Source organism: Punica granatum, chromosome 4, assembly GCF_007655135.1.
Source record: "Punica granatum isolate Tunisia-2019 chromosome 4, ASM765513v2, whole genome shotgun sequence".
Classification (NCBI taxonomy): domain Eukaryota; kingdom Viridiplantae; phylum Streptophyta; class Magnoliopsida; order Myrtales; family Lythraceae; genus Punica; species Punica granatum.
The window spans coordinates 36862184-36871495 of NC_045130.1; positions in this window are offsets into that span (position 1 = coordinate 36862184).

Sequence of the window (9312 nt, forward strand, 5' to 3'; positions counted from 1 at the left end):
TCATGATTTTAATTTTTTCTCAAATCTATCTTGGGACAAAAGGCCACAATAACAAAAATGGGCCAACTTACGTTTCACGTCAGTAACATTGTTAAATATTGACGAAGAAATTAACGCCATGATATATTTGGAACCAGATGTAAATCATGGGTTTTTTGAGGTAATTTTTAAACCATGAAATAAATTTGAGAAACTGGTAATATCATGTGATATCTAGCGTAATAATCCCTTTTCGTTTGCCATTTTATTATTGCCCATGCTTTACGCACGTTTTATTGATGAAATGAATTTGATGAGATCTTTATCCTTAAAAAAAAAGGTAAATTCTCCTAAATTATGCGTCTAAAAATTCTCTTAATTCAAAATTTCACTGACATTTATTGTATAGTCTCTAGATATTATTTGTTGTGGGTAGGGTATTGAGTTAGGAGAACTTTTAGGTTGATTATAAGGTGGACATAACAACATCTTTAACTTAACTAAATCATTCTCATGCTGACAAAAAGAATACACTACAATAACATGTTCTCGTGTGATAATTTAGAGATATTTTAAGCCTCATTCTTATGGTGGGACTAATGATGCTTCTTTATTAAATTTTTTATTTCTTTATATTAAGTTCATGGGATATTAACTCTTAAAAAAAAAGTCCTGACACTATCAAATGTTGCATCATGTTCAACTTATGCTAGGAAATGGAGAAGCGCACTAGTGATTATGCAAAAATTTTAATCTTTTTATTAAGAAAAATTCGTCTGGAACAGTATATAATTCGATGGTGTAGACATCTTCTAAATTGACTTTTTTGTGCGACAGAACTTTTATATTACTTTTACGTGGAAGATGACATTGTATTTTACTAAGATAGTTTGTTCAATCGAAAGAGTGCAACGAGGTTCTTGTGCAGGCGATGCAGGGAATTATTGCCAGTCTTAAGCGGCGAAAAGGTGGGGCCTACGGCCAAAGCCAAGATGGCCCAGTGAAAGAGGGGCTCGTATAAGAATCTGGCCTTCATCTTTTTTTTTTTTTTTTTTTGCTCTCTGGGTCGTCGTGGGAGCGTGGGCCCCACGGCGCATGGACGATTCTCCGGCTTTACATCGGTGTGAAGAGACGACAATCTTTGGTAAGCCCAGAAAGGGATCAAGGCAGAGTGGCCGGAGCAGGAAAAATGGAATTCGAATACGAATATTATTATCAATTGCAAGTGGAGGTGGTCGATTTGGATTATAAAAACTATGGCGCAGATTTAAAAATTCATAATGGAATTTCGCGGTTGCGAGTCTGGCGTTTCGTGTCCTCCCGCTGCGCCCATCCTTCACATATCGGGTGGAGATTAGGATCATCTGAATTTTCATATTCTACCAAAACTTGACGTATACAAGTTTAGAGTCATGACATTATGCGAAACTTGTAAATGGTTACGACGTATATATTAACTAAGAATAATCATTGTTCAAGTTCGTGTGTCAGAGCCGATCATCTCATCTCATCTCATCTCATCTTATCCATGATATGATCATTATCCACTCGCACACCTCGCACCATACGAATGTACTCTCGACTGCTTCATGGAATTTGCTTCGATCGTGGCGCCACATTGATGATCGGGGACCTAAATTAGAACGTTCCTCAATTAGGATGGAACAATAGATAAAGCTAGATCCATGTAAATGCATGCTTGACATGGTTTTCTACGATACTTGAAATGCGGGTTGCATGAGCAACGACTGGAGACTAGAGAGAGCTCATTTCACACATGTGGGACCCAACTCTACTAATTTTCTTCTCGAGAATTTTGTTGGTCGTTTTCATCTATGTATTTTGCTGGGACCGACCACAAAACAAGTCATCTGCACTTTTATTATTATTTTTTTTTTTTGGAAAAGATGAAGGATAAGATAATAAAACTGCAAAATAATTGGTGATACTGATGGTTTTCAAGTCTCAATTTGCTTTCTCTTTGCGTCATTGACTGACATGCGCAGTCTATAACTAAAAATAATTCCTTTTCTTAATTTTTCTTTTTCTTTTTAAACTAAAACTAGTTTTAATTCGTACGAGCACGCGAAGTGATTTGAGCGAAGCTGGGACGACCTTTCCATGGTGACACAACGTGATGGTGATGGTTTATTTTCCTTCGTCATATGTCAGACGAGATTTAACAGTATGAAACTCAATGAGGTTGGATCTCATAGAAGTGAGAATCGATGATGGAGAATGAAGAATCGCCATAACCCTATGTACCATGAACAGCCTCGTGTGAAGCTCAGGTTAGAAACTACGATGAAGCTCTCTCCGGCTTACAAATTCATCGATGAGAATCTTTGCAATGAACTTCCATTATTGTTCCCAAAGCCGTTCGGTTTAGGTATATCGACCATTCAAAAATCAAAATCCGACTTGAAATTGACCTTGTTCATTTCCAATATTCTTAATATACTAACTTTTGCTGGAGTCAGCTCCTAATTAGTAATTATAAGGGATAAAGAGGTGTAAGTCGTCACGGTTTAATAGCTAGTGATGACTGGTCGTGCCCTTGAGTTGAAGTTGTTATAATCATTAGGGTGTGTTTGTTTTCGGAACTATGTTTAACTCAACTTAACTCAACTCCACTTATCTTCAATTCAACATTACAATTATTACTTTTTTTATTTTTTAAATATTTTTAACCATTCAATTCAATTTTTAATATTAAATTCTCTCAACTATTCATTACTTTTTCACAATTCAACAACACAATCATTACTTAATCATTATTTTCTCTCAATTATTTATTACTTTTTCACACTTTTTCTCATAATTCAACAATACAATCATTACAAACCAATTAAAACCAAAACTCAACTCAACTCAACTCTCAATCCAAACACACTCTAATTGTGTTGACGATGTTGCCGGTGACATGATTACATGTACAACAACTACAAGCTCGAGTTTTTACTAAACTGGTTGACTGCATGCAGGACATATATATAAGGTCGAAAAGGTATATATTCAACTATGTTGCGTTCGGTAATGGAGTAAAGTTTGATTTCAGGAAATGTAGACAAATGTAATTGAAAATTTTTATTATTAAAATTAAAGAAGAAAATTTAAAAAAAAAAGATGATTGTGTTATTGAATTGAGAGAAAATTAATAAATAGTTTAGAGAATTTAGAATTAAAAAATTAATTGTAATAATAAATAAGAAAAAAATATATGAGAGAATTTATTATTAAATTGAAAAAAAAGATAAAAAATAATGATTGTGCCATTGAATTAGAAGCAAAGTAAAATTAAATTAAATTAAATTTAACTCTATTTCCAAACGGAGTATATAATTTGCTAAAATGAGGACTATTGACACCATTTCAAAGAATGCAACTATATATATCAAGAGGTCTTGTAGCTCCTCCGGCAATAGCACATCCAAGGTTTTAAAATGTACCAGGACAATGCCCACGATAACATCGCGGGTCGTTGTTGGCAAATAGAAATGACATTTTTTATCCAATTTTTAGAAATTTATTACAATATCCAAGACTCAACGCGATAAGCTCATGAATTTCAAGCAATTATTGAACAAATGAATTTAATTAAAAGAATTATCTATAGTGATAGAGATCTAATACATTTAGCATATATATTTATTTATTTATGAATAGTTTATTTCTTAAACTGTGGTACAAAACAAAACTTGTATAATATTAGAGCGCCAAAATTGTATTGAAAACTAAATATGCAAGAAAATAAAGAAGAAAAAGTCCTTTCGATTTCTCTTGTGTTTATTCGTTCATTTCTCTTTCTATCTCCCTCAATTTTCTATTCCTTCGTTAGCGTCTTTTAAAGCGCTCATTCTAGTTTATTTCTTTAAAAAAATACACTTGAATATATTTTGTTAAATTTGATATTTTGATACTTTATTTTAGGCTCCCATCATTTAGAGCATGTGATTTATCATGTGTCTAATATGCACTTGATTTGAAAACAATTAGATGTTCTTATGAATTTGATTAGCAACGATCATATATCTATTATGATTTATATTAAGATATGAAAGGGATTTACTCACTCTATATCATAAATTAATTATAATTGACTCTTGTTATGTGAAAGGCACATTCCTTTTGGGAATCTATACATTTAGTCCTTTAAATTTGGATGCTTTTTATTTTCATCATTTTTCTAATTTTTTTTATCGTTTAGATTCTATGCTTTTGAATAATTTCATATTTCAGTCCTTTTATAAGATTTTTTTATTAGTGGAGATATTAACTTTGGTCTTCAACCTTCAAAAGTTACTTTTTATCATAATTCTTTTATTTTGTTCAATTTTTCTTAATATTAGATGTTTTGTTTCTTATACTTCTACCTCTGGAATTCTCATCAAATGCTCACGCGGCATTTTTAAATTTAAAAAGATTATTATTTTAATTTTCCAAAAAATACATCAAAATAATAAAACAAAAATCGTGAACCTACTTGAGAGACTGAGCACAAGAGAGCGCTTAGGTCTCAAACAGTCTTGGTAGGGGCAATGTCAGTTTGCGTAGAGAGAATCAATACTCAAATTTGCGTGTAAAAAAATGAAAAAATACATGAAAAATAAATATAATTGTGGTCCGAAAGTCACGAACCATACCTATGAGATTGTTAGTTACGCACCACGTAAGGACATGATAAATATCTATGCAACGAATGATGTTGCAAAGTGTAATTGTGGATGGAGGTATAGGCCTAAGGCGACCTCCCCTAGAGTGGTGGTGCTTGTCTTTGTCCCATATCGGCTTCGCCGCCTCTCTCCCTCTCAATTTACTGTCCTCCCTCTCAAAGTATATTTCAATCGATTTATTTTTATTTTTGGATTTAAAATAATAATTTTTTTATAAATTTCAAAATGTCATGTGAGCATTTTTATGGGAATTCGAGGGGTAGATTATAAGAAACAAAACATTTAATATTAAGAAAAAATTAAACAAAAAAGAATTAAGATAAAATAATAATTTTAAAAAATTAAAGACCAAAGTTAAAATCTTTTATAATAAAAAAATCTGAAAAAAGGACAGAAATAGAAAAATAATCAAAGGTATAGGATGAAAATGAACTAAGGAAAAGGAAAATAACTGAAACAGAAAAATATTCAAAAATATATGATTTAAACGATAAAAAATTAGAAAAAAGACAAATAAAAAAGCATCGAAACCTAGAGGATCAAATGTATAGTTTTCCCTTCTTCTTTTTATGCGTACCATATTATGAAATATGCACTTTCACTCTATTAAGATTTGACAAAATAAGGAGTGGGGACCAGTTTATATATATACACATATATACACATTACTTTAAGGTTGTTTCACTAATTTTTTCTTGGAAGGATCTAAAATCGCAAAGGAACAATTATAAAATATAACAAACATAAGTTGGTTCAAGTGATTTTTCAACACTTGTTTTTGGTAACAGGAATTCGTATCTTGTGTATAGAAAAATTTCACGATTGTGAGAGTTATATTACTTGGTGGGCCAACCCAACTTGCTGAAATAGTTGGAACTCATTGTACTTATGGATATTAGGCTCCAAAATCCTAAAAGAAATGGAAAATGTAAATAGATAAAAAAAAACTATTTTAATAGATAAAAGTAAAAAATTGAGGCAAATTCGATTCTTTTGTGTACATAAAATTAACGACTGGGAAAGTTTTGCCATTTAGCAGGCCTAGCATTGACTGGATTATTCTAAACTCATTGGACTTATGGATATCATGCTCTAAAACCTAGAAAGAAATATAAAATGCAAATAGACAAATAATACTATCCTAATAGATACAAGTAAAAAAAAAAAGGCGAATTCGAGTCTTGGCGTGTGGAGAAAATTAACGATCAAGAAAGTTTTGCCACTTAGTAGGCATAGCACGGTTGGATTACTCGGAATTCATTAAATTTTCATATAAACTCGAAAAACCATAAAACATATAAATAAAAAAAAATTATATTTCAATATGGAGAAGACAAAAAAAAACAAAGAAAGAAAGTATAAAAAGCGGGTTCACTCGCCCTATAGGGGATATGGACATGTTTTAATTGTCAAATAGCACACAAAAATCAAGCATGGATGGGACCAAAATATCAAGCTACAGGGATTTTAATTACCATGATGCCAAACTCTTTCATTTCAATTTTATTATCGTTTTGTATATTTTTTATTTATTAAGAGCAAAAAAAAAAATGAAGACACACGTGCAAGTATAAAAAGTTTGCCACTCTCCCTCTCCATTAGATGGACCTATTTATTTCAATTTTATTATGTTTTTGTATATTTTTTATTTATTGTGAACAAAAAAATAATAAAGACACGCATGCAAGTATAAAAAGTTTCCCCACTCTCCCTCTCCATTGAGTGGACCTATTTTAATGTTTTACTATTTTACTATAATGTAATATAATATAATATAATAATATGTAAGTAACTCGTATAGTAGCGAAATACTGAAGATGCATATGCAAAATTTGAAATAAAAGAATTATTTTAAATACAGTATTGACTTGTGTTACTGGTAATTGCGCATATGTAATTGAGGAAAATAGAAGGAAGAGTTATTAACATAGATTGATTCAAGCGATTCAATGTTTATTTCTATTAAATAAGGTCTCAAACTTGAGTCTTATAAATGGAAAAAATCCATGATTGAAGAGTTTTATTTTTTAATGGGTCGATTCGGTTCGGACTGGATTAATCGAGACCCATTGAACTCTCGGATACCATGTTATACACCGAAAAAAAGAAGAAGGAAGAGTTGGAAAAATAAAATAAAAAATGGTGAGATAAATGAAGAAGGAGAATGTGCGAGGACGAGAGCTAGAATAAGAGCGAAAAAGCCAGAAGGCATATGGATTATGGAAAGAGAATATTATCACACATGAATAATTTTATCTTCAAGTTGCGGTCTTATAATTTTATTTGATTAAGATCATGGGTATATTAGACTTATCAAACATTATAATCATTAGAACAGTATATATGTTTGGTAAATACGCGGGAGTTGAATGGAATGTAATGATCTCTGTATAGTGAAATGGAATAGTATTTAGTGAAAATTTGTGAATTTTTTTATTGATCAATACAAGATGAAGGAATATAAATATAATGTTAGACTTATTTATCAAAATATCATTTCATACTAGTCGTGAAACTCGCGTGTTACATTGAAAAGTTTCACCAATTTTTAAAAAATATAATTAAAAATTACAAAGAAAAATTGCTTAGAGAATCAAAGTGGAAAAAATAATAATTTAGACAAACAACATTCGCGTTTAGTGATATAATAACTTACTTTTTGAGAGCTTGTATATAAGGGTAACAATACATTTAGGGAGATGAAACTCATGTCACAAATCTTGAAAAAGAATATGAAAAAAGTAAAAAATTAGACAAAAATAAAAAAATGAAAAATTTCGATAAAAATGAGAGGAAAACTAAAGCATAAATTTAATCAAATCACTTGCATCTAAAGAGAGACATAATTTCGAGAGCTCCCATCTAGTTGTAGACGTATTCTTTAAGAGCTGAATATACTCCTATTTATGTATGTGATAATTCATATTTATAATTACAATATAAAATATAAATATAATATAATTTGTTTTTTTTTAAGAGAACAAATCTGATTTGTTTTTTGAAAAGAAAATATAATTTATATATATCTATAAATAATATCAAATCTATTTTTTAAAATAGATATATGCAAAAACATATAATTCGTATATACTTTTTCTTACTTTATATACTCAAGGTTGTCCATATAACTATATATAACATATTTTATATCATGTATGAATATATACTAATATATATACCTATTTTGATGTTATTATTTCTTTATTAAATATTATTTTTTTATTTTAAAAAATCGAGATTTTTAAATAATATCTATACATGTAATAAAATCTTATCATTTATTTCAAATACATTATGTTAAATAGATGATAAAAATTAAAGAAATCAAGAAATTAGATTTTATGACAAGATATTTTTAAAAAGTTATTTTTTATTTAATATAATTCCGAAATTTAAAAATTCAAAAAACCTAGAAAATTTCATATATATCTATATATTATCCAATCTATTTTTAAAAATGGATATCTATAATATAATATAATTCATATATAATTTTTCTTATATTATATATACTAAAAGTTGTCCACATAATTATATATTAATATATATATTATGTATGAATATATAATAATATATACTTATTTTTATGTTAATATTTATGAGATGAAATATTATTTTTTATTTTAAAAATTCATTATTATGAAATAATATATATATATATATTTTAAAAAATAAGAAATTGTATTTTATGATGAGATATCTTTTAAAAAATATATATATTTTAAAAAAAATTCTGAAAATTTTAAAAAATTTAAAAATCTAGAAAGTTCCATTTAGAAATTTCATATTGCATTCGATGGAGATCACCGTATTATCCAAAAGATTTTATAGTATTTCGATTTATTAATTGAAATATTATTTCAGAAGATTTTATTGCTAATTTTATAATTGAGTATAATTTAATATTCTTAAAACTCAAAAAACCAAGAAAATTTCATTCAGAAATGGAGCGTTCTAGGGTCATCTAGGATGAAATATAACTTTCATATTAAAAAATTCAAGATTATTAAATAATATATAAACTATAAAAATAAAAAAAGATTTTATGATGAGATGTCTTTCAAAATATATTTTTTATTAAAAATAATTCCGAAAATTAAAAAATTATAAAACCTACATTTAGAAAATTCATACGCTCCGTTTGTTTTCAAAGTCGTGATTTAAGATTTTAACTTTAACTTTAACTCAAAACACTACACAACAAAACACACATTTCAAAAGTCAAATTGGTGGGCCCCATATATTATTAAAATGCAATCCTATTATAATTAATTATCTATATCTTCCATTCATTTCATATTTCAAAAGTCAAACTGGTGGGCCCCATATATTTTTGTCTTCTTCTACAATCACAATCACAATCACAAATTCGTGACTTTAACTCCGAAAACAAACGCATTGATATTGTCTTCAATTGGAAATCACCGTAGTATCAAAAAGATTTTATGGTATTTTCGATCTTTTTAAATGGAATATTATAACCGAAAATAATTTCAGAAAATTTTGTTGCTAATGCCGTGATAAAAGATAATTTAAAATTTTAAAAACTCAAAAAATCGAAAAAGTTCCTTTAAAAAATAGGGCGTTCTAAGACCATCTGGCCGGACGCACCTTATACCTTGTTTTCATTTATATATAGATAGATATATACTCTTAGATA